We start from the raw sequence: 24970 nt of genomic DNA, 5'->3' as shown, positions 1-24970 counted from the left end.
TGTTGACTAACATACTTAAAGCTCATATAATTTAAGTTTAAAAACATATACGTTTTTGGATATTACATTTAAAGTTAATATAATTTTAGAAAGTTGTAAAAGCATGTGTAATTACAAATGTATTTAAAAGTTTAATGTACATTAAACTAAAGTATATTCTGGTTTACCATAAATGCTTGTCAGTACATTAGGCGTTATACTTTAAACATATTTCAAAGATAGCAGAAGTAATTTTTTAATTGAATGTACTTAAGTCCTACTTGAGTGGGCAAAAAATAATAACTTCATAATAAGTTCAGCTAATCTCATTTAATATAAATTTAAACATGAAGTGCAATTAACATTCAGTTACATGTCCTAAAACATTACCTTCAGTTTGCATGTAAATATATTCATTTAAATATATTATTTGCATAACAAGAACTCTTTTTGAAAGTACGCTTAAGTGTTCTTATTTTTCACAAGGGTCTCCTTTTAAGAAACAGAACTGGCAGACAATTCGATGGCAGTTAGACAAGTGTGTGTGTGTGTGTCTGTAGGGAGCACAACAATGCAGATAAGCAAACATATTCAACTCTGAAATCAAAAGAATTAATATTTTGCAAAACGAAAATGAAGCATATTTTAGGACAACAATCATTTGTTAGTATTATGCCATTATTTTCATGACAATTAAGCACGTTCCTCATCCCCCCCACCCCTAAATTCTCATTACTGTAATGCATCCATTTTACTTTTGAGATTATATGTAATTCTCATTATTTTCAATGATGATTTTCATTATATTCTCATTACTGTAATAAACGAGTGGAGTGTGTATGTTAGGCTGGGGAAAGCTTAGCCTTCCCCCTTGACCACGGGCATGACGTGTATATACATGACTACAGATGTACAGTAGTGATAGAGAATACAGTTTGCAGCTCTAGGATAATGTTTCCTGTAACCCAAATACAGTTATACCTATATTTGTGTATATTCAACACATAAAGTGTATGGTGCAAACAGAAGGGTTTCTCTTCTGTATGCCGTGGTGTCATTTTTTTAATATCAGAAAGAAGGAAGGAAGAGAGGGTGTATATATTTGCAGGTCATCACATTGCAAAACAAGCTCTGTTATTAAGCATTTATCAACCAGAGAGAAATGAATTGAAGCTGGGCAAACTTACAGTCTGATGGTGTTCTGTTAGGTAATTGTGTGTATGTGGGTGCGTGTGTGTGTCAGGCTGGTGAAGAGGCACTGGTTAGATGCTACAGGTTGCTGGTGGTGGTGGTGCAGCGGAAGAGGTCAGTCGTTAGCCACTCATTTCATTTCGGTCCGGCCACAATCTAACCTCATGCAGAATCAATGTCGCCCTGCAAATAAAGCAGAGAGAACATTTAGTGCATGCCTTTTCTTAAAGACAAGTTGTGCAACATTTTCAGAGTCCATTTATATGTTTTTTTCATCAAATTAACAAGCAATCAACAAGCAACAAGCACCCAAAAATCAAAGACTGTTAATATTTGACAATTAATTACGGTCCTCGAAACTGATTGGACGAGAGCTGGTTACGCTGTTGCGTTTTGGCGGCGATGGACAGAGTACGAGTTGAGAGTTTTTCTATGTAAACACACTAGATGGACGTGTATTATCGTTGCGCTCGCATCTTTAGCAGCGTCTCGCGCGTAACGCAGGCGGCGCTCAAGATAAAATCAGTTCAACTATTAAAAAACTAGACCTTGCGTTTTCCCCCCATTCCACTGCGTTTTTAAAAGCTTCGTTTTACTTTAAATAATGAAAATGCAGACTTTCTCATGCAAAATAAGTAACTATATTAGTAACTTTGAAGTTTCAATAAGAGACACTTTTACAGCATCTCTGTATTAACACTCTCATGCTCACAAAAACTAGGACAAGGAAGGTATTCATATTCAATATATCACCAGGCCCTGATTGCATTTATAATCCCAAATTATGATATTTGTCAAAATTTGATTATTTTGATCAGAATGAATGCATCCCTAAAGCAAAATCAGTGGCTCAGAAAAGCTGGTCTAAACCCAAAACAAGGCAAATATAGAACGTATAGATCTTTCCATCATGCCTCCTTCATAAAAACACCAATCCTCCTTTCTTTTGTGAACCTATACAGTATGAAGAGATTGTAACACCGTAACTTCCTGTCTATGGCTATGAAGGCAGGAAGCAGTTCCCTCTGGGTTATCACACGGACACATTTGTGACAGACTTGCGGACACACTTCACCACCAATTACAGGGTCAAACTCTGCCGAAGGAGAAATCATACGCTCACTGGGCCAGGTGTCATTATGCAAGAGAGAGATGAAAGAATGGTCAGTTAGCCGGCCACACCCATCCTTTCTACACCACAGACGATCACATTCTCGCTCCACACACACACACGCACGCTCGCACACACACACACACACACACACACACACACACACACACACACACACACACACACACACACACACACACACACACACACACACACACACACACACACACACACACACACACACACACACACACACACACACACACACACACACACTCTCTCTATCTGAGGAAAGGAAAAGTGAGTATGTTGATTTATTTCCCCAATTGAACTATAGAAGTCAGCCACATTTTATTTCACATAAATTAAAATTCTGATCATGCAAGGCAAGTACCTAATGCCCACTCTCTAGGCATGTTATGAATTCACATTACCCAAAATTTTTGCATTACTATTTTTGTTTACACTGAAAATACTGAAAATTATGCACATTTTCTCTATAAGCTCCATGAAATACTCATATGCTTCCAAAATATGCAAGCTGTATACAAATACTGTATCCTAAAACACAATATACTCGACCTTCGGGGAGGAACATATCTCATAAGTGATTTAAACCACAATTAGTAGGGTCAGATGCCCCCTTAAGACAATAATTCATTTATGTTTATGTTTAAACTGTAACATATTTTGATATAGGCTTAGCATGTGCAAGTAAAAAAAAAAAAAAAAAAAAAACTATTCTGATTTGTGTTTTGACAATTTAGATGAATAATTGAATAACCAATGCCAGACAATGCAGAATGCCAGAAAAAGAGATTCATCTGAAAGGTAAATTTATTCTATGACATATACAGGCATATGAATATATAATTGCACATATTTTAATTGAAGATATGCCATAATAGCAACACAATGATTTCACCCGATTAGCCTTTAGGTTTTAAAGCATATCAAAGATGTTTGAAATGTACATACATGCATATCTCATGGAATTACTTGAATAATAACCCAACGAATTAGGCTCCGATAAAAATGAGTAACACTGATAACAACCCGTCACTCGGGACGGGTGCTTGTGTCCCAATTCTCGGGGACAAAACACATTAATGTGTCCACAAATCCCTCATTAACAAATACACACAAAAACACTTTGATATTCAACATAATACAGTTTCAGATCACTATCTTTCAGAGATTAGATGAATAAACCTCAAAACTGTTTCAACTGACTAAATCTTATAAATATTGATATTCAAATGAAATGACAAAATTGAGAAGAGCAAACTCATCAAAATGCGTTGAGATGAGAATAAATAAATAAATATGAAAAGAAATTAAAGGGGGAGGGGCCTTCTTAACACCTTTTTCATGATGCAAAGTTAGATTGCACTCTGAAACATTAAGATTTTTCACACACAGAAGGATTACAATGCAGAAAAGCTCTATTCATTTCTGAGAAGAACTGAGCGCCACTCGCCGAATTTAAGGTCTTGACAAAGTGTAGCACATACTGTTGAAACGATCTTATTTACAAGATGACCACACACTTTTTTTTCTGTATCTTCTATCCCGACTATCGAAGTCGAGGGCACATCAATAAAAGAAATCATGACAGCGTGAGTTTTCTATTCCAAGCACAGGCTTCCTCTCTCAACACGTGTTGTGTCCAGCTTACATCAGGGATCTCGTTAAACCACACTTTATTTTAAAGGTTTGGTTCACGCAAAAATTACAATTCTGTCAAAATGTACAAAACCTCATAAAGTTACAAACCAGTTCTTCCTTGGCACACAAATAGAGAATTTTTTAAAGTTGTACTTGTCACGTTTTTACATGCAACTTCAATGAATGAAGCTTTAAAGGTCATTAGAGGACCATAAAAGTATCACAGGTGGTCCAAATGATTTGGGTGCAATATTCCAAATCTTTTTTTATGGAATTTGTAGCATTTATTATAAATAATTTATTCGTGCACATGATTTATTTTTATTCATGTGCCCTTGTAATACAGTATTTAATCAAAATGATGTGTTTACTGGCGTGAGGGCGGGACGACCTGTCACTCACATGAGATCCACCAATAGCAAACCACAACCATCCAAACAATTCCCCATGAACAAAACCAAGTCCCCGCTCTACATTTTTTCTATTTTCGAGAAGCTGTTTCACTCAGATATCCGTCATAATAGGGAAGAAAAGTCGATCGCAACTTGTGTTTCATGCCGACTTTAAGTACTAATTATTTGTTTTGGTTGGTGACACAAAAATGGATGATTCCAACGTATCAAACATAGACTTTAAGCACTTTACAGGCCTTGCTCTTGCACAAGTAGAGCTTAATATACATTTCTATTTATTTGGAAAGACACATTTAAAATGAGGAAGAGGACAGGCACAGTGTGACACTGTCAGATCGCAGCATTTCATATGTAACTAAAAGATGTGATGACCCTTCCCCTAACTCTTTCCCTTTCCCTCTCTCGTTCCTCATCATGCAGTGAAGTGGTTAGCCTGAGACTCTAGACCTGTGTGTCATGCCCATGTCCTGGCCCTGCGAATGAATCCAACATCCACCGTGTCAAAACAGCAGACTATCCACACAAACTCTCTCTCCTTTTCTGTTTAATCTTTCTGTAATATCCTCAGCATTCACCGGGATGACGAAAGACAATCATTTTATCATTGAAAGCACAAGCATCTTATAGATGCCAGGGTTGAACATGTGATTAAATAGATAGAGCCGACTCTGGATGAGCCACACTCGAAAGCCGTTGTAATATTCGCACACCTGTGACCACACCACACATCAATCAAATGTTATATTAATGCTATATTTGCTGGGTTGCTTGGCAACCATAAACAGCCTACATTCTTGCATTGCACACCTGCGCTATTTTTTTTAATTGATGTGTCATATACACATCAATTAAAGAGGACACTTTTATTAAAATAAAAAAAAAATTTTTTTTTGCTTTTTGGATAGTTTTACACAAAATGCTAAATCGCTAAATTAAACATATATGACATTACACACTAAAACTTTTTTTAAAAAAGAAAGAAAATCCAGTTCATACAGCAGCAAGCAGTACGTGAGTGTTTCTTTCTGAACGCAGCTCAGGTCTGTGGTAACGTACAGATGGCTTTAGTCACTGCTGTCATGTCTAGCGGGGTTTTATTTTTGCATCTTACGCCATAGCATTGTGCTTTATTTAAACAGTCAAAGAAGTTAATTTGTTAGCTATTGCTAGTCAGTTACAGGTGGTATTATAGGGGGGTGGAAGTGCACTTGATTGTTCTTACAGTTTGTCTATGCTCCTGCGAACAAGATGAGTCCTGTACATTTAAAATGTGTAAAAGTTTATTTTGTCAACTTTTTGGAGTGCACTAGCATATGATGACTCAAAGCTAATACACCTTGATTTTGATTTCATGGTGTTTTTAAATACAAGAACACATTTAGAAAGCGTGCATACTGTGTGTGCATATTCACAGCATTAGTATTTATTTATGGAACCCAAAAGGAGACATTTTGAAGAACCCACATGCAGCTCTTTTCCATATAATGACTCGGTTTTAGCAGAGCTGGCCTGTTCCTCACAAAAACCATATGGTCCAGAAGATTTTTAATCTAGCACCAAGTCATATGGACAACTTTTACAACACTTTTATTTTGTTTTTGTCTTCAAAAAGTCTCTTGCCGTATTCCACAAAACAATGATAGCATATGGGTTAGGAATGAGTAAATAATTACATTTTTATTTGTGGATGAACTATTATTTTCATGAACACTTAACCATAGGGAACATGTGGCTTTGGGTCCTACTTGTGTCCAATATATATTCAATATTCGAGTGGAAACTATACTTTGGGCTTAAGGTGGGTCAACATTAGATGGAATTACATGCAGGTATTTTTAAATATAAGCACAGTTTAAAAACATGTACACAATAACTGCATCGTATCACATTATTAATTTAGATGTTATTACAGTAACATGGATCTGCTTACTGCTTTAATCAAACTTCATGTTATTCTGACGGACAGCTTATAATCGAATTTTGACAAACATGAAAAAACAACAATTTCCAACATGTTACAAGCTGAATTTGTTGCCAGGGAGAAATCAGACATGACAATCTGTGTACAGTCATTTTAAGTATAATTACCCATCTCTGTTTTCTTCTAATATTTCACATTGTCCTTGTTGATATTTGTTGAAAAGGCTGATGTTTGTTTCTTCAAATACTAGTTTTTATTTACCCATGCATATTTTCCATTTTATTTGCGCGCCTCAAGCAGACAGCACAGATGCATGCAATTAAAAAAAACATTTTTTTTTTTTCTTCAGAGATGCAACACTGAATTTCACAGATAACCTTTCAACAAACAATGCAGTCTTTGAATTCTCAAAATCTCTTCAATTTTTCATGCGCCCATACAAAAAAACATGCTCTCTTTTTGTTTGGTCAGTTTCATATATACATATATATATATATGTATATATATATACACATGTATGTATATGTTTACTGTGTGTAAATGTGCGTAAATATATATGAGCAAAAATGCAAAATGTCGATGTTGAAAAAAGGTTCAAGATGAAAGGCGATACATTGTCATAAGCCTTGTTCTGTGATAACCATTCAAGCTGGAATGTACAAGTTGTTCTCTATGCCAGACCACACCATATTTGCCTGCTAGCTGTGTGTCTGTGTGGAGAGTAACCAGTAACCGTCAACACATGCCAGGTGCCAAACCTCCCCCTTACTTGCCAAACTCGCTCGCTAATCACATTACAGATAAGCACAATTTATCCTATAGGCTACTTGTTTGAATGTAAGACAGAGTGAAGAAATGTGATTAAGATCAATTACGCTCTGCACCAATACTGAGAAATCTCAGACAATGTTTTTTTTAATTTTCTTTACTAGAATTCCAAAGCATTTAAAACCTGTAAAACTAGTTTGTTTTTAATCTATTTATAAATCAATGGGATACGCTTGTCTTAAAAAGCTGTACTTATCATTATGTATACTGTGTGTAGTATGCACATTTTATGCGATATATGGCCTATTACATTCGTCAAAATGTGCAGTAAACAAAAGAGCACGCTAATTTAATACTGTATCCCACAATTCAGTGCACTTCACTTAACCTTCCTCTTTCAGTGTGACAAATGAACCAGAAGATATATTAGTCACTTTTTTTTTTTTTTTTACACATTTTCCTTTTCTTTTCTTTTTTGTAGGATGTTTTTAAAACACAAAATCATTTTTCTCCCCATGATAACTGGACATCAGTCGTTGAATTAAACATGCACATAGTTAAGTGACAAGCTGTGCCGCATACAACAATTTCAAATGCATCTTATATTAAGGCCCGTACTTAACGCAAGCACATGCACGCAAACTCTTACATAACCGAGCTCACATTTGTGTTTTGTTGCACTTTTGAAATGTGTCAGACGGCAATTCATAATGTGACGCAGGTATGTGTTGCATTCTCTATGGCTGACACTATCACACTCCGAAACACTGAAATTTGTCAGTGTGCACTCTTGCATTGCTGTGATAGTAAGTAAAAACTATTCATATGTGTCACTGCATTCTGCTTTATTCTACTGTCCTGCATTAAAGCATTGCTCTGCTTAACTTCAGCTGCTCGCATCACCAGAAATCACCAGCTGTCACTGAAAATAAATGATGTCTGGTCGCTGTCTCGGGGAATCACTGCCATATGAACCTCTCTTAAGACAAACTAGACAAGGGGTATTCAATTAAACTTCTGGTCACTATATCTCCTTCCCGGCGGAGGTCCGGACAATACTTTTTTTTGGAACAGTTATACATTTCCATCGGGGGGAGCCGTAATAAAAGAAAACAAATCTGTTAACTTGTCACAAACCTGGTTTGGTTAAATGGCCGGAGTCATCTGTATGACAGATACAAATCATTGTATTTTCTGCATTCTCGTTTAGCAGAAGTTTCTATTTTGTTGCTCACCGTTTCTGCTACTGTTGTAAAAATAACCGCGTCGTCTGCTGCCGCTTTACGTCTTTAGCGAGAGAGTGGAAAGGGCTTGAATGAAGCGCGTTTGGCTCTATAGATAAAAATATTAGAGGATGTAAAGGCGAAAGATCATTGCGGTAAATGACCCTGAGCACCTGTGGTGTGAGCCGATCCGCTGTTTTGACACGCTGCTCACTTTAAACTGTAGAAACGGTGAAGTGGTGCAATTACGTCCCGTGGTCCGGATGGAACCGGAAACGCAGTCCGCCATTTGAATCCCACTGAACTAGACTGTCTGCATGCTAAAATTACAATGACAGAATCACACTACAGCAAAATCACTCAGAAATCAACACAAATTGTGACCCTGGACCACAAAACCGGTCACATGTCGCACGGGTATATTTGTGGCAATAGCCAACAATACATTGTATGGGTCAAAATTATAGATTTTTCTATTATGCCATTATGCCAAATATATAGAACATTTATTTTTGTGAGTGAATGAAGCATAATCGGCAACATAAATAGACAACTTTCTCAATGTTTCGATTTTGTAGTACCCTAAGATTCCAGATGTTCAAATAGTTGTATCTCGACCAAATATTGTCCTATCCTAACAAACCACACATCAATGGAAAGCGTATTTACTATTATAAATCTCAAAAAAAAAAAAAAAAAATACCCATATGACTGGTTTTGTGGTCCAGGGTCACAATTGTAGTATATTAGATCTCTGTGTAACATGCAAATATATTCATACTCTGGACTAAAGAAAAATAATACCCATGATCACTAAAAAGTCTCAAACGGATCAAAGCTCCACCGACCTTGATGTTTATGAGTCTTATCACTCTGCATTTCCGAAATTCACAGATTTATCTCTTTACTGTGCATTTTTTTACTTTCTCAGAGATACAGTATCAGTCACTCACTCCCTTGTGCTCTGATTAACAAGGTTATTATTTCTGATACGTTACACCTGTGAATACCAGCGTATGCTTGGCATGAGTTTGTGCCCTTGCATTATACAACCACAAAAATAATCCTCCCCATATTGCAGCAATGGCACAAGCATTGTGTAAGATTACATTACAAAATGCCCATGAACTCCAGAAGTCTATAATATAGGCCAGATATGACTTGCATTAACCATTCGTGCAGTGATACATCATCACACTCAAGCTCAATACACCACTAGAAATCAAGAGACATTAAAGGAATACTGATGTTAGATATGTGTTGCATTCAAACAGAGAGAAGTAACTCCGGCTATTCTTCCGCAAAAGTTACATATTGTACCTTTAAATTAAAAAAGAAGGGTTAATGGGTCATCCATTATATGGTTTGCTATGCTATGAGTGAACATGGTGTTTTTTCCTACCCGAATTGGCAAAATATTTGCGCAACCGATGGCTATGACCTGTTATGACTAAACATTTAATACAAGTTCCAACTTACAAAATGTCTCAATGCTAAACTTACAAAACGTCTCAATGCATATAAATCAGCAGATGAGTAATTTTATTGTTTGTGGGTGATCTGTGGCAGTGGTTGGTTGGTCACGACTCAAAAATGTGTTGACGGTTTATTTCGATAGGGTCACAGCAGCAGGAAACAAACACAATGCTATACGACAACACCAATAATATTAAAATCCGAGTAATCTCAGAACTGAGCAGTCAAGACAGCAAAATAAACAGACTTTTAAAAGGAAGGCAAAAACGTTTGTTGTCGCAAGGCTGTGTATGCGTTCAGATCTGTGTCGCAAATTTTGATGCAAATTGATCAGCTACCTGGCAGACGCTAGAGATGTTAGACAGATCCCAACATGGGGTCATTGTGTAAACCACCAAGCAATGGTAAAATTATTACATTAAAGAGTATTGTAGGCTCAATACATGTTAAGTATTTGTGGCATAATGTTGGTCAGCACACACACACACACACACACACACACACACACACACACACACACACAAAATTCAAGATTATGATGAGGCACTTAAGAATAAAGTGAATGGGGCCATTTTTTGGGGGAGGATTTAAAAGCAGAAATGTGAAGCTAATAGTTTAATAAAAGCATTACATTAATTATAATGCTGTAAAGTTGTTCTCTTCATTTTTCCGGTCATTGCAGTCATCAGTCAAAATTGATTTTTGTGGAAATAAACATTTGTCGATTGGACTTGTAATAAACCCAGAATATTCCTTAAATACGTGTTCACTTGAAGCATGAATAAATATGTACATACAAAACCATAACAACATATTGTTGCCTGCTGAGATCATGAAACCATACAAATTTAGACATTTAGAAGTCAAATGTTGTCTGTCAAAAAAAAAAAAAATGTTTGTTACAATTAATTTTAAATGTAATTATTTATTTATTTATTTTAGCAATTTTGACATTGTGTTTGATATTGGATCGCCGCTTAATGTTCACTGTAAAATATCAGTTAATAAATATTAATATAAACAGGCTGCTTTAAATAAATTGAATGATCTGTCCAGAAGCTTGTTTGACAAAACATCAAGTGCTAATGACAGTGACCCCAATCCATCCACCATCATTCCAGGCAGATGCTGATTTTAAAAGACACTAATTTGATAGACACTAATTTTAATAGGCATTGTAGATCAACCTGATATTAACGTGAAGCCGGCTGGTGGTTTCCGGTTGGGATCTCTCTCTGATCAGTCGTTACGCCACACCTGCTTAGTGCAATCCTTCAGCATCATGGATGAACAAATGCGTCCAATCAGACATTAGTGCATGAAGTTTCCAACATTCCACACGTGTCAACACACTATACTATTTAAACCAGGGCTATTCGACTAGCTTCATCCGAGGGCCGGTGGGTTGGTTTGGGGGTTTAGCTTATTCATTGAAACATAACAGTTTCAATAAATAAGTTAAAGTATAAACCTAAAAAAGTATGGTATGTACTTGGAAATGTGGTTCCCAACAGTATGCAGATATATAAAACCATAATAAATACAAACTTGATAATTTACAGCTGTGTACAACTGTTTTCCTTGGAACAAATACATTAATTATGCAAACTCATAGCTATTGGTGAGAAATAATACTAATTTTATTTATAATTGTTATGCTTAAATGAAAATATTCTGACAGTGAGACTTGATAACCACAGGCTACTCACTCCCAGTGTATAACAAATGCCTAAACAGGTTAAAAACTATATGCACCTTTACAAAGAAACTGGCATAATTTCATAATTATATATTCCTCTACCCACCTAATAAATCTAATGCAATATAAATCACTATAACATAGTATTCAATACAAATATTGCACATTTCTGCCCAACCCATGGTGAAGTACTACAGTACATCCATGGTAAATGTTTGTAAGGGTGATTAGGGGATTAAAAGTCTTCTAATTTCGTTCATGACACAACGTTTCTCCTGCTTTCCTCATCAGTTTTGTTGGGAATGTTCCGGCTGTTTCATCCGATTTAATACTAGTTAAATCATCGAGTGATTGTGGTTTGTAACAGAGAGGTGTCTGTCGAATTGAAACGCTTCCCACTGGTTGTCGCAGCGCTGTTTAATATTAGTATCCGGGACCGGGAGTAAACGCAACTGACTTGTGACTTGTTGTTACTGTCCTGAACGAGAAACCGCTTCAGATGATTCAGTGACGGAGCGGTCCGAATGATCCCGAATAGTTTTAGACCACTATGCAAGCGCGTTTAGAAAGAATCGAACCAAAAGAATGATTCATTCACGAATGATTGGTATTCAGTCGACAGAAATACGGGACACATATTAAATCCAGACAAGACAGAGGTAATACTTATCGGTTCAAAAAACCGCCCACAAAACCTCGCACAATACAACTTTAACATCATAGGATGTCCTGTTACTTTATCCTCTACAGTAAAAGACCTGGGTGTCATACTCGATTGCAACCTGTCTTTTGAAAATCATATTTCATATGTTACAAAAACAGCCTTTTTCCACCTTAGAAACATTGCTAAGCTACGTAATATGCTATCAGTTTCTGATGCAGAAAAGTTAGTTCATGCATTCATGACCTCGAGACTGGATTACTGTAATGCTTTATTAGCTGGTTGTCCTGCATCCTCAATAAACAAGCTACAGTTAGTCCAAAATGCCGCCGCTAGAGTTCTTACTAGATCAAGAAAATATGATCATATAACACCGATTTTATCATCACTGCATTGGTTACCTATAAAGTTCCGTATTAATTACAAGGTATTGCTACTGACCTATAAAGCCCTAAACGGCTTAGCTCCAGTCTATTTAACGGATCTTCTATCACCCTATAATCCATCGTGCTCTTTAAGATCACTAAATTCAAGGCTTTTGGTCATACCTAGGATATCCAGAACCACCAAAGGAGGGAGAGCATTCTCACATTTGGCTCCAAAACTCTGGAATAGTCTTCCTGATACTGTTCGTTGCTCAGACTCGCTCTCCCAGTTTAAAACTAGATTAAAGTCGCATCTCTTCAGCCAGGCATTCATATAATCCTACAGTTCAAACTACAATCCGGCCTCTAGCTCATAAATGCCAGAGGAGAACTGGCCCCCGACTGAGCCTGGGTTCTCCCAAGGTTTTTTTTTTTTCTCCATTAGGTCACCTGATGGAGTTTTAGGACACCATTAGGTCACTTGATGGAGTTTTTCGGTTCCTTGCCACTGTTGCCTTTGGCTTGCTCAGTTGGGGATATTTTGGGGATATTTAATTTAATTTTATCAATCAATAAATTCCTCTTGAAAAAAACTTTGTTGTATTATTTTAATTTAATACTGTGAAGCTGCTTTGATACGATCTGTATTGTGAAAAGCGCTATACAAATAAACTTGACTTGACTTGACTTGACATAGTAACTGCTGAAATATTCGCACGTAAAACGTTTCTCAGGTCAATCGGAGCGAGTATCAAACTAAATCAGCCGCACCGCCAGGAAAAGAGGAGGGGAGAGGGTGGTGCCGGTGGGCCGGATGGAGACTGACTCGCGGGCCGCCAGTTTAATAGCCCTGATTTAAACAATAAAACGGCATAGAATAGTGCATAAGTACGCAAATTGGGACGCACCTTGAGTCTAAAAATAGCTCACTTGTCAGATTATATTTGTACAGTTTCTGAAGAAAAATGTAAGTGTTGTTTGCTTGTGCAGAATAGTTTTTAGCACGTAGCTATCGGGTTGCTAGTGCGTTTTCAGGTATTTGCTCGCTGCCAAAAGAGCCGACCTAAAAGTCTATATGATATTCTGGATTAACAGGGCTCAGATCCCTCTTTTGTAAGTCTATGGGATTCCCCAAGAACTACACTTTAGCATACTTTTAAAACGAGGACTTGCGTGTTTATTACAGAAATAATATATACTAAAGTGCGAACTGAATGTAATGGTTTCAGACACTTGATTTGCGTGTTAATTGCAATTAAATTTAAAATATTATAGTTTGCATTTATGTTAAACACAATTAGCTACAACTTTTTACCGATTTTACCCCCAGTAGGATTTAAGTACACCTTTATATTTCATTTCATTATTACTTCAGTTGTAATGGCAAGCATTTATGGTAAACTATATACTTTAATGTAATTTCTAATGAAACTTCTGTCATGAATTTAAATATATTTATAAATATATTTATTGTGATACATTTGAAATTATAAAGTACATTTAAAAAATAATTATTATCTTTAAAATAGTACTGAATAACACACTACAGTTAAAATTATAATCATGTACTTTGCATAATGCTAAGTGTACTTCTTTAAAGCATGCCACAAGATTTTAGAAAACATAACTTAAAATGTTAGCTTGCATCATCAGTGCAAATCTCACTAACAACATCTAAACTCCTCCAATAATAAAAGAAGGGCAAATATCTGAAAGATGTCTTTTGAGCAGGTAAGTGGCTTACTTGCCGCTGTTCTTTTGACTTGTTTTAAACAATTGTTTTAAAATAACGTTACAAAAGTTTGGCAACGCTGAGATTAAACATAACGATTTTTTATATCAGAAAATAAATAAAACGTTATAAAAAATGCTTATAACTTGCCTAGGCTATATTTAGAGAAATAGACTGGTTTAGAGACTGGCATTGTTACCAACATAAACATTGTTTTATGATCCTATAGTCAAAGCACAGCATATGCTATGCAAACTATGTTGATTCGTGCTTTATTACAGATATTGTCACTTCCCATTTTTTGCTTGCAAACTCCAAGTTTCAGGTTCAATTTGTGTGGCTTCATGCTACTACCTTCCACTGCACACTTTCCTTTATTTCAGGATATGACATAAACAAGCATGGACAAATGACATAAGTATGCATAGTGTAGCATTACCATTAAGTGGCCTTTTATTTGATTAATACTACATTATATGCAAGTCCATTTTTAAAACAAAATACGTATAAGACTTGAAGTACAAGTATATTCAATACAATTAAACGCACTTCTTTTTCACAAGACCAATCACTTTAAACAAGTAGCCTACCTATCGTCTCCTTAATAAGCCGCACAATCATTCATGTTCATGCTATATATGATGCATGATACCATTTACACACCAAAGTTTCATACAAATATAGTTATGCTTTGCCATGTGTTATTTTATAGTGTCTATACTTTAGACACTGTAGCTGCAATGTTGTTATCCATATCATATCACCATCAGAACACTCATTAATTAACAACAGCATGGTAACAAGGCCTCAGATGGTGATGAATTAACGCTAATGTAGTCCACGATGCATACTGTACTGCATATATTGTGTGCACATCCTTTTGATCACCATCCACGCTGCCAGAATATATGCATATGAATATAAATGGCAGAGAACAGAGGCCATGATCAAAGCCATGTTCTCGGTATAAACAAAAAGAGAAGGTGCTTTGTCTATACCATGCAGCATGACAAACAGTACAGACAACAATGAATACTTCATGCATATTGATACGGGCAGAGGAGGTAAACGTTTCCTGATAAACACGCAAACACATGTGTGCAGAGAGACTTTAATAAAAGGAGCTCATTAGGGCGCATAGTATGAAGATCTTTCAAAAGCTTTTTAGGAGCACATTAGATGTAACAGACATGAAAGCTTCACAAAACACTCCATTAGCCTCTCGTATATTTCATATATTTCGTCAAGCATAACATTACATACTAAGTGGCAACCCACTTTTTTGGTGGCCTTGATTTTGCAAGTATTTTTTTTTATGGATTTCTAAATAATTCTTCAGAAAAGTATTCTAAGCCTTGAACCAAACCAACCAGCTCTGAAATGAATCACAACATTACATGAAAATCAGAACAAAAGACAAGACTGCATACTTTATTTTATTGGGGAATTAACTACTTATCTCATGAAGGAAGGACATAATCGATTAAAAAACAACAGTACAATATAAAATGAGTCATTTATAGTCATCGAGTATAAAAAATACAACATTATTTTATTCATATTTTTGTAAGTTTACCCTTGTGAAAAAGAAGTGTGCTTAATTGCACTGAATGTGCACTTCTAGTGTACTTCAAATCTTAAAAATATATTTAAAAAAACTACTTGCAGGTAATATAATATAAATTAAATAAAAGGCCACTTAAGTGTAAGTAGAGAGTACACTTTCACGACTATGTTTCAGTGCAGATTGTATTAAGATAAAATTTTGTCCCACTTTATATAAAGTGTCTTTAACTACTATGTACTAACATTTAAATTAATAATTTGACATACAATTAACTTATTATGTACATGTTTTTACATTGTACATATATATATTTTTTTTAAATCCTGAATGTATTTACACATTTAACAGTTGTAATTAATTATTAAATCACATCTAAAACGAGTAGCAGCTCCTGATCATAAATGTAGGTAGGGCAGATTCTTGGTCTTAGTGCTAGTTTATGATAAACATTTTGTAACTGATAACAGACATGTGTCAGTGTGCCACGTCCTGAAAAAAAGTGAAGCCAAAACGTGTTGATCGTCCCCAGGCTGGTCCCAGTATAGGTCTATAGGTCCATGTAATCGAATGGGACGTGAGACAAACTAAACAATCAAATTACACTCCAAATAAATGTTTTTCCCAAAGATGGTTTCTGTCATTTTAGGTAGTTTTTATCACGCTGATATAAGTTCAAGTGTTCGTTTTTTAAAGAAGTTTGATCTTAGTTAGTTATCTGATGCTATAAAAACGGGTGTTTGACGTCATGATTTACAGCTTCTCTGAGCGATGTTGTCACTGGGCACGTTTCCATTACAGATTTCAATGCCATTTTTTCTAAATGTCGATAAAAAACTATTGCGAAATGACGGCGTTTCCATTAACCAATGTTTTGTGACTAAAACTTCATTTTTTCCTCTCGCGATAAGTAAAATAATTCTAAAAACCATGACAATGGACGTTGGTAGGTTTATGTACTATATCCCAGCCACTGCACTAGCCATTATTATTAATCGACGGAGATGTATGTGTGTTTTCCAAGCATTAATGGTAAAGAACGACCCTTATTATACTTGAGAGCGGCACATATGAGGTGTTTCTCCCTCATATCTGCTTCGAGGTCTTGATTGTGGCATTTATTTGAGGTTTAGAATCCATTATTCTTGTAATTCTTCTGTCTTTTTATGAATTTAAGAACTCTGTCTCGTATTCTGTCCAATCACACCGCGTCATCTACGTCAGGTGACCTGTAAATGCGCAAAAACTGTTTCCATTGCAGTTTTGCGAAATATTTCTTTTTCGAATTGCCTGAAAAACCACCTCATGCGAGCGGAAAAACTTTTTTTGCGATAAATGGGAGTTTTTGCGAAATTGACGTGTTTCCATTGGGCGTATTTTCAATTCGCAACATCAATTAGCGCAATTTGAAGGGTAATGGAAACGCGGCTACTGAGGCACCAACAGACTTTTTTCTGGAGCTTTAACTTTAACTTCTACATTTCCATAACTGTTTATTTCACACCGACATAATGAGATGTTCAGCGGTGAACTGTACTAACCGATTCTACGGGAGTGTTACCGTGGCTCCACTTCACACTCACTATTGCGCAGACTCGGGTGCCGAGTTCGCTGCTGTGGACTTTTGTAATGGAAAAATTTGATTTCCATTGATCTTCAACATATATTGCAAAGTAATGTGTCACGTGTCTATATTGTCAATGTGTGAAATAAGATATATGTATGTACGTGCCTGGGGAGGGGCTGGGTGTGACGCTTCAGGAACATATGGGACAGGATCTTTGACCCTAGTATCTGACAGTTTGTGTTTTTAGGTATAGAAACTTGAACAGCAATGGGTCCCTTATCTATATGGGTCAAAGAAACAGCCGCTGGGAAGGAACCTTGAAACGGGGTATAAAGGCTGCCCATCTCTTCCTGTCTGGGTCTCACTTGCTCCACAGCGTAACCTTGTGTCACTTCTGTGTGGGCAACTGGGCCTATTCTTGGAGATGGTCCTCACTGCAGAACACGAAATCCAGGGGGAGGAGTTGGATCCAGATCCAACTCCTCCCACCTTACATATACCTAAACCTACCCATCTCCACCCCCTGATCCCTAAACTCACCCCTAAACCTACCAATCTCCACCCCTTAAATCTGGATCCAACTCCGCCCCCTGGATCTCGTGTACTGCAGTCAGGTGCTACTGTATTCATGCAAGAATAAATACTTTTAAATGATCATCTGATTCAGAGTGTCTCTTACGAAGTGATGATTGTTTAATGAGAAATTTTGCCACAACAAGACTCAGGTCCCAAATCAGTGTAAGATGTCAGAGGCATTTTGGGACATTGGCGGTGTAGTGACAAATTGGGTCCCCCCCGAAATCGGGTCTCCTTTAGGACCCCAAGCGATCACATTTGTTCAAATTGCTTTTAATATGTACTCTCTTTAGCGCCTGATTACAATTCCTCCAAAATCATGTTATGGTAACTGCCGTTTCAATTACATTATAACGACCATTTATGTCTGTATAAGTTAGCTTATATACTAGCATAGCATACAGATAAACGATCAGCCTGATAGCTTAGTTTATTCACAAATTTGCATTTATACCCTACATATATACTCAATCATCTTTAGGGCCCTATTTTAACAATCTAAGCGCATGGTCTAAAGCGCACGGCGCAAGTTCACTTAGGGCGTGTCCAAATCCACTTTTGCTAGTTTAACGACGCGAAAAATGGTCGGCGGTCTAAAAATGGTTTAAAAGGGTTGTCCTGATTCTCATAATGAGTAATAGGTGTGTTTGGGGATTTACGTGCATTAAACCATTAAACCTGCATTGCGCCGGGTGTAAGATAGGGCCCTTAATGTAATTATGTGTTAAATTAAGTGTTAAATGTCCAAATATTTCATTTATAAATAAAACAAATTAATGATGTTCAATTAGTCACTTAATAGGCTATTATTAATTAATTAATAGTTCATCAAATGTAAGAAATTCCATTCAATTGATTTATTACGCACTAATGTGTTTTCATATGCATTATATGGTAAGCTATGAGTATTTTCAATTATTGTTATACTAAGGATAATCCTTTACTGACGGTTTGGGGAGACCCGATTTCGAGGGAGGACCCGATTTGTCATGACAGCGGCTTCACTTTTCTACAATGGAAGAGAGAGCATGTGCGTCATCCATCTTTTTTACAGTCTATGGTCTGACCCACTAGCAGTTTGCCAAGAGGTAATCACTCTTACTTTTCAGATTCAAATTATACCAATCTACATTTTTATGTATCTGAAGCTATGACTAGTCCAAAAGAAAAAAATGAGATGACTAACTTGTATATTGTAGTGGAGAAAATGCTGTATTACTGTTACTACAAATAAAGCTCTTTCTGATTATGCCATGTTAGCCACTTAACAAAATAGTGTTGCCTCTGAGGCATTCATGTTACTCGCGCAGTCGCAGTGAATCAAGAACACATGAGATTCAAACAATAAGACCAACCGTGTTGAGCTTTATAACAATGACTCGTTTTCTGTTGATAAAGGAATCCAAACAGTTGCTCATCTACAGGTGACGCTATGACACGGCCCGTTACAATGGTTATAACTGTGAATTTCTCTGGGTTTAAACATTGTAGGAAACATTTGGGATAATGTAAGCACACAATTGAACAAAATATTTAACACTGTGCTGGTGGTTTTGGGATATTTTAATGCAAAAACCTTTAAAAAGCTTGTGCCTTTAAATCAGTGTTTGTCATAAGTGTAGAATTACACTTATTTTGATGAGTACATGTACTTGATTACAATTTTAATTGCAATGTGTTATTCAATTTTACTTTTAAATTTAAGTTTAAAATGGCAACTTCATCATTACAAATGTGTAATTACAAATATATTTAAATACATAACATAGAAGTTTCAATAGAAATCACATGCTTGTCAGTGCAATTCAGAAGTACACTTTAACCATATTTCAAAACAATAGAAGAATTTTGAAATTACATGTACTTTATTCATACTATAAGTGGGGTCAAAAAAGCTAATTGCATTTAATGCTAATTTAAACTATAATACATTTTCATTTAATTACAATTAACATGCAATTAAGTGTCTGAAAACATTACATTCAGTTCGCACTTAAATATATCCTTTTAAAATATATCACTTCCATAATAAGTACTCTTTTTAAAAGTGTGCTGCTGGGTATAGCAAAATATTTAGATATATACAAAACAATAGAGTAGTTTGACTGACTCAGTTGTATCATTTGCTTTCACTGGCGTTTTTTTAACACACATAACTTGCATAAAATGGAAGTAACGCTTGGCCATTCAACAGAGGTATATATCATTTCTTAACCTCAGAGCTCAATGTAGTTCTGTCTTAAATGGTTAGATGATATTGTTACATTACACGTGCCACTAGCTTAGCATAACAACTTTCAAAAATAATGATAGTTTTCATACGGGTTTCCTGAACAACCCCTGGTCAGTCAAACAGCATTAAACTCATGCCACATGCTATGATGCTACACCAGGCTGGTAGGAAGAGTCAGACGAAACAATGTTTTAAAAGCATCACAGAGCCACAGTGTTTGTCTCTGTATATTAAGAGTCTATGGAAGAAAGTATTTTTAAAAACAAATGACACTCTTTGCCTTTTTTAAATGAATGGGACTTTTACTTGCGGCTCTTTTACAGGCTGAATGGCTCTTAAAAAAGAATAGTCACAGGCGAAAAGAAGCAGAAACAAGCGATGTCGTATGTAAGCAGATGCATGTGTAAAGAAATGCGATCATCAAAATTACACAGCGTATAAATCAAAACTACCTGATGTTACCGAATGACATTTCAACCCAGGACGAGGTACAGGACCTTAGACTCGATCCACTCCATCTGTGTTTTGATCATCGTTCTGAATCCGATCCGGACATTTTTATCAGTTTTATGCTCAAAATGATGCTTTTTTTTTTTTAAGAAACATTCAGGTGTTAATAAAAAAGAATGCATTAAGCTAGAATAAAACGTTGTTTTTGTGTTGTTGTTGTTGTTGTTTAAAAGCAGAGGGTCTCGTTCTTCCTTTTGATATATACATATATGAATATTGCATGGTCAGATATTCTGGGGTCATGAAAATGTTGTGAAAATGCAACAAAAAAAAAGATACTGGCGGTGACTGGCAACTTTTTTAAAAACGCTTGTGGGGATAGAGTTACATTTTATTAATGAAACAGCTCGAAAACATGTTATCGCAAAAAAATTTGAAATGACCCATTAAACATGAACGAATTATACCACTGATTTAGACATTTCTCCTTATATAAATCCTTTTTTGGCAAAGTGTTCTATAAAATTGAGTCAAGGATCCTTGTGTTCTACATACAACCTCACTGAACCCCTTTTTGTCTAAGAGAATGCAACGCACTATGCAATGACATCATTTCTATAACTTCGGGACATACTTGTGATCTGAGATTAGTTTAGTAGTTTCTCTGGTAAACATTGTCAGAAATATTACAAGCCTTTGGAGTGATCTGAGGTGAAATTAGGCAACAAAAGTGCAAGGAACCCTGAACGTCAAGAATTGCTCCCAGAGATCACACACACACACACACACACACACACACATGGGCGGGTGGGCAGCCATTCCCCTCCTTCTTGCCTGGCCCACAGTGGGTGCACAGCAGCCGCCTGCTACCTGCCCAGAATCCTAATCAGTCCAGGGGTCTGTCTGTCCCCCCGCCTTCCCCTGTCTCACTTATTCTCTCGCTCAGACTCGCTCCACCCACTCGCTCACCCCTCCGTCTCCCGCCCTGCCTCGGACGAAAGGGGCCGATGATCCTTCAAAATTAATTAGATCCCTCCCCACCCCCTTTTTCCAGAAAAAAACTCCACCATAAGCACACCCCCCCCCCCTTTTCACAGCCCTTGTTTTCCCTCTCCCAAAAAATCTCTAATCTTAGAAGGGAATCTTCTCGGAGATTTATTGCAAAAAAGCAACTGCTGAGAGACTACAGGAAGCGTTTTCCGTGTGTTCCGTCATTGTCACTCCGCTGGCTCTCTGTCACTCAGTAACACAAACTGTCAATACGTCCCTAGAGGTCAGTTTGTCTGGAAGACGCTCAGACGGCTGTGCCCTGCTGCCGCGACAAAGAGCACGGGGTGACTGAGACCAAAGAAAAGAATAATAACGCAGATGACGGACAGGCAGGGAGAAAAAAGTAAGAAAGGAGCCGAAATTCAGGTTAATCAGAGACGCTTTTTAATGAGGCGGCCATCTCATAAAGCATGCAGTGTGGTGACTGGAAATCATTTTTATCAGGGATGGGGGGAGAGGGGGGAAAACAAAGAGAGAGGCAAGGCAAGAAAAAGGTGAGGGTGGGGTGTCGGGCAGAGAGAAGGAGGGAGGGGGGGTTTCTGGGAAAGGATGTCAAGCATCTGAATAATATAAATCTCAAATATGCAAATGCGACTTACAATGCTCGGCATTCACACATTGTCCTTTGCCTCTGAGCCTGGTCTTTAATGGCACACAGCAGAAACAATAAGAGTGAGAGGTGGTGCTGAGAATTTATTTATAACGGTACCGAACTATATTCGTACATTAAACCAACATAAATATATTAATGATGCCGAATGGTATACACTGACCTGCTTTCCTTTTCAAATACTAAGTGCTTTTTGGTGTCTACTGTTTGTTTATAGGTGTTAATAGTCTGCATCACAAGTGTCAGAGTACCATATTACTCACGGTGGAAGTATGTTTCAAAACCACAAAAAATTACTTAGAAAGGAACGGAAGCAAGAAAGGAACAGGGCAAGATACTGAAACTGGCAGTGTCTATCTTGTCTAGATTTATGGGCAAGAATAATTCAGATCCAATGAATCACTGAGACTCTGTGTGATATACTTTTTCCTTTGCTTGTAGGTTTTGGCCAAGTTCATAAAATCATAAAAACGTCCTTACTGCAAACATAAACACTGCAACCTACAACATCGATATTCCCCCAAAAATGTTGTTTTCTCTGTAAAGGAAATCTACTAAATGCAGCATTACAATATGCTAATTTATTATAAGATCGATCAATCAGACGATTTTTGGAGAATTGCATCGACCGATTACTGTTACTGTGCTTGACCTATAGTGTCAATCCAATAGGTTTGCTTATTGTGAGTAAATACAAAAAAAAAAAAAAAAAAGTGTTTATGCAAATGTAGCTATTAGTTCTTAATTGCTGTCATTGAATTGCACTGCACACAGTGGGGTTCAGATCTCTGCCGGACCAAAACGATAATCTTGATTTAAAATCTTATTTCAACCTAAAAAATAAACAGTAATGGGATTGTGGAAAAAAACATTATGACATTTAGGGCCAGATTTACTAAAAGCACGCTCCAGTGCAAACTCTCTTTTGGCGTTAAAAACTACGGTCAGGATTTACTAAAGACACGCAGTGAAACATTAGCGCTTAGCGTTAATTTTTGTGGCTGGACTTATTGCATATGCATTTATAGGAGTTTCCCTTTCAGTTGTAAAATGTATGGGAGGAGAGTATTAACATGAGTCACGCAACACGATTTACTAATGTTTGCGCTCGTCAATTTACTGGTATTCGTGCCATTATTTACCCCCAAAAAAGCATGTCTTAAACCAGACGCTAATTCGCACTGCTCTCGGTAGATTGCGCTGGTCATTATAGAAATGATCCGGCTGCGTCTGTGCTCTTTAACTTGCGTCATTAGTAGATCACGGGCAGGACTTTACACTCCCATCGCCGCTTTTTTGATATTGCGCTCTCACGCTCATTTGCCCTGTTTAGTAAACCTGGCCCATAATTATTTTACACGATTTCCTGAGTGGATGCTGCCATTAAAGCACAAGGAGGACATACCAAACACTGAGAAATTGTGAAATTCATGTTAATTTTACATTTGTTGACAATATAATGTGTAATGAAAATAGTAGGGGAAAAAAACACAAGCACTTTCACTGGTGCTGTCAGGAATTACAAGGGCATTATATTGGCCATCATTCAATCTGATCTTTAATTATCAGTATTACAGTCAAACACTATTGTTTCACAGGGTTAATGCAAGCACCTGTAAGTGAATCACACAGCAGATTTTCAACCAGCTTTCCAATTCATTCTCCATCCTTCCCTAAGCATCCATGCTGTTAATCTAGTCAACATTACACACAAATGTGCAAAAATGGGACCTACTACAGCAGCTTTTCACTGAGGCAGTGCCCTTAAAGAGACATCTTTGTACTTCATTTCATTTCCCCCTAAAAGGAACATATTAGTATCTTAAAGGTACATATTACAGGATAAGGTATTAATATGCACCTTTTAGGGGTAAATCAGGTACTGCCCCGGGTGTCAAGGTGTTGTAAAGGTAACAATTTTACCCTGTAAAACTCGCCATTTAAAATAGACAATAATATGCTATGAAAACATCCTTGATAAAAGAATAACTAAATGATCAATCAATCTCAGGATTTAATTACCATTGCTCCAGTTGTGTGAACCCTACAGGCAGGTTTGCATTAAAAACACCTACACAGCGCATCAGTTGTAAAAAGCGAAATGCTTTTGCTGTTTGTGGAAAAACAATAACTACATACATTAAGAAATATTGTTTTGTTCATGTATTATATTTGCTTTTACGAAGAGGTGACATTTACATAAAATTAAAAAAAAGATTGATATCCTTTAGGTCTCTACATTTTGAAATGGCTCCTCATAGTAAATCTGAAATCAACACACACACATTCATCATGAGATATTAGTAACACTGGCTGCACACACACTCTCTGTTGAGGTATGTCGTGGTGATGGTAAACTCTGCCTTAGGTTAGAGGAGTAAATTATGTTAGCATATAAATGCAGACCAGACTGCATGAGAATACACAAAGACAGACAGTCCTAATGAATAAAATATCACTTTTGTCTTTTCTTTCTTTTTTTCTTTTCTTTTTTGTTCATGATTTTGTGCAATACAAACATTCCTCAGCAAGCTAAAACAACGGACTGTTACCAGTCGCCGAATGAGATGACAAGATATGTGCCGTCCTCTTGGCGGCATTCATCATTTATTTATTTAGCAAGCGTTCATTTCGAGTTGAATAGGTGGCTTCACTAAATGTAGAGCAACTGCTATTGGAACCCTTTTAACGTGCAACAAATTGAGTACAGGAC

At 36.7% G+C, this 24970-nt stretch overlaps 1 protein-coding gene across 6 annotated transcripts in view; it reads right to left on the bottom strand.

Moving 5' to 3' along the window:
- The window catches only part of zbtb20 (zinc finger and BTB domain containing 20), a 70511-nt gene that overhangs the window by 26345 nt on the left and 19196 nt on the right, over positions 1 to 24970 (bottom strand). For all 6 annotated transcript variants that reach the window (XR_014206303.1, XM_082170957.1, XM_082170959.1 and 3 more), the window contains exon 2: positions 1167 to 1353. The gene's annotated coding sequence lies outside the window, so the exon portion shown is untranslated. The remainder of the gene's footprint in view (positions 1 to 1166; positions 1354 to 24970) is intronic.

Source organism: Leuciscus leuciscus, assembly GCF_965113295.1.
Source record: "Leuciscus leuciscus genome assembly, chromosome: 5".
Classification (NCBI taxonomy): Eukaryota; Metazoa; Chordata; class Actinopteri; order Cypriniformes; family Leuciscidae; genus Leuciscus; species Leuciscus leuciscus.
This window is presented reverse-complemented; position numbering and strand designations above follow the sequence as displayed.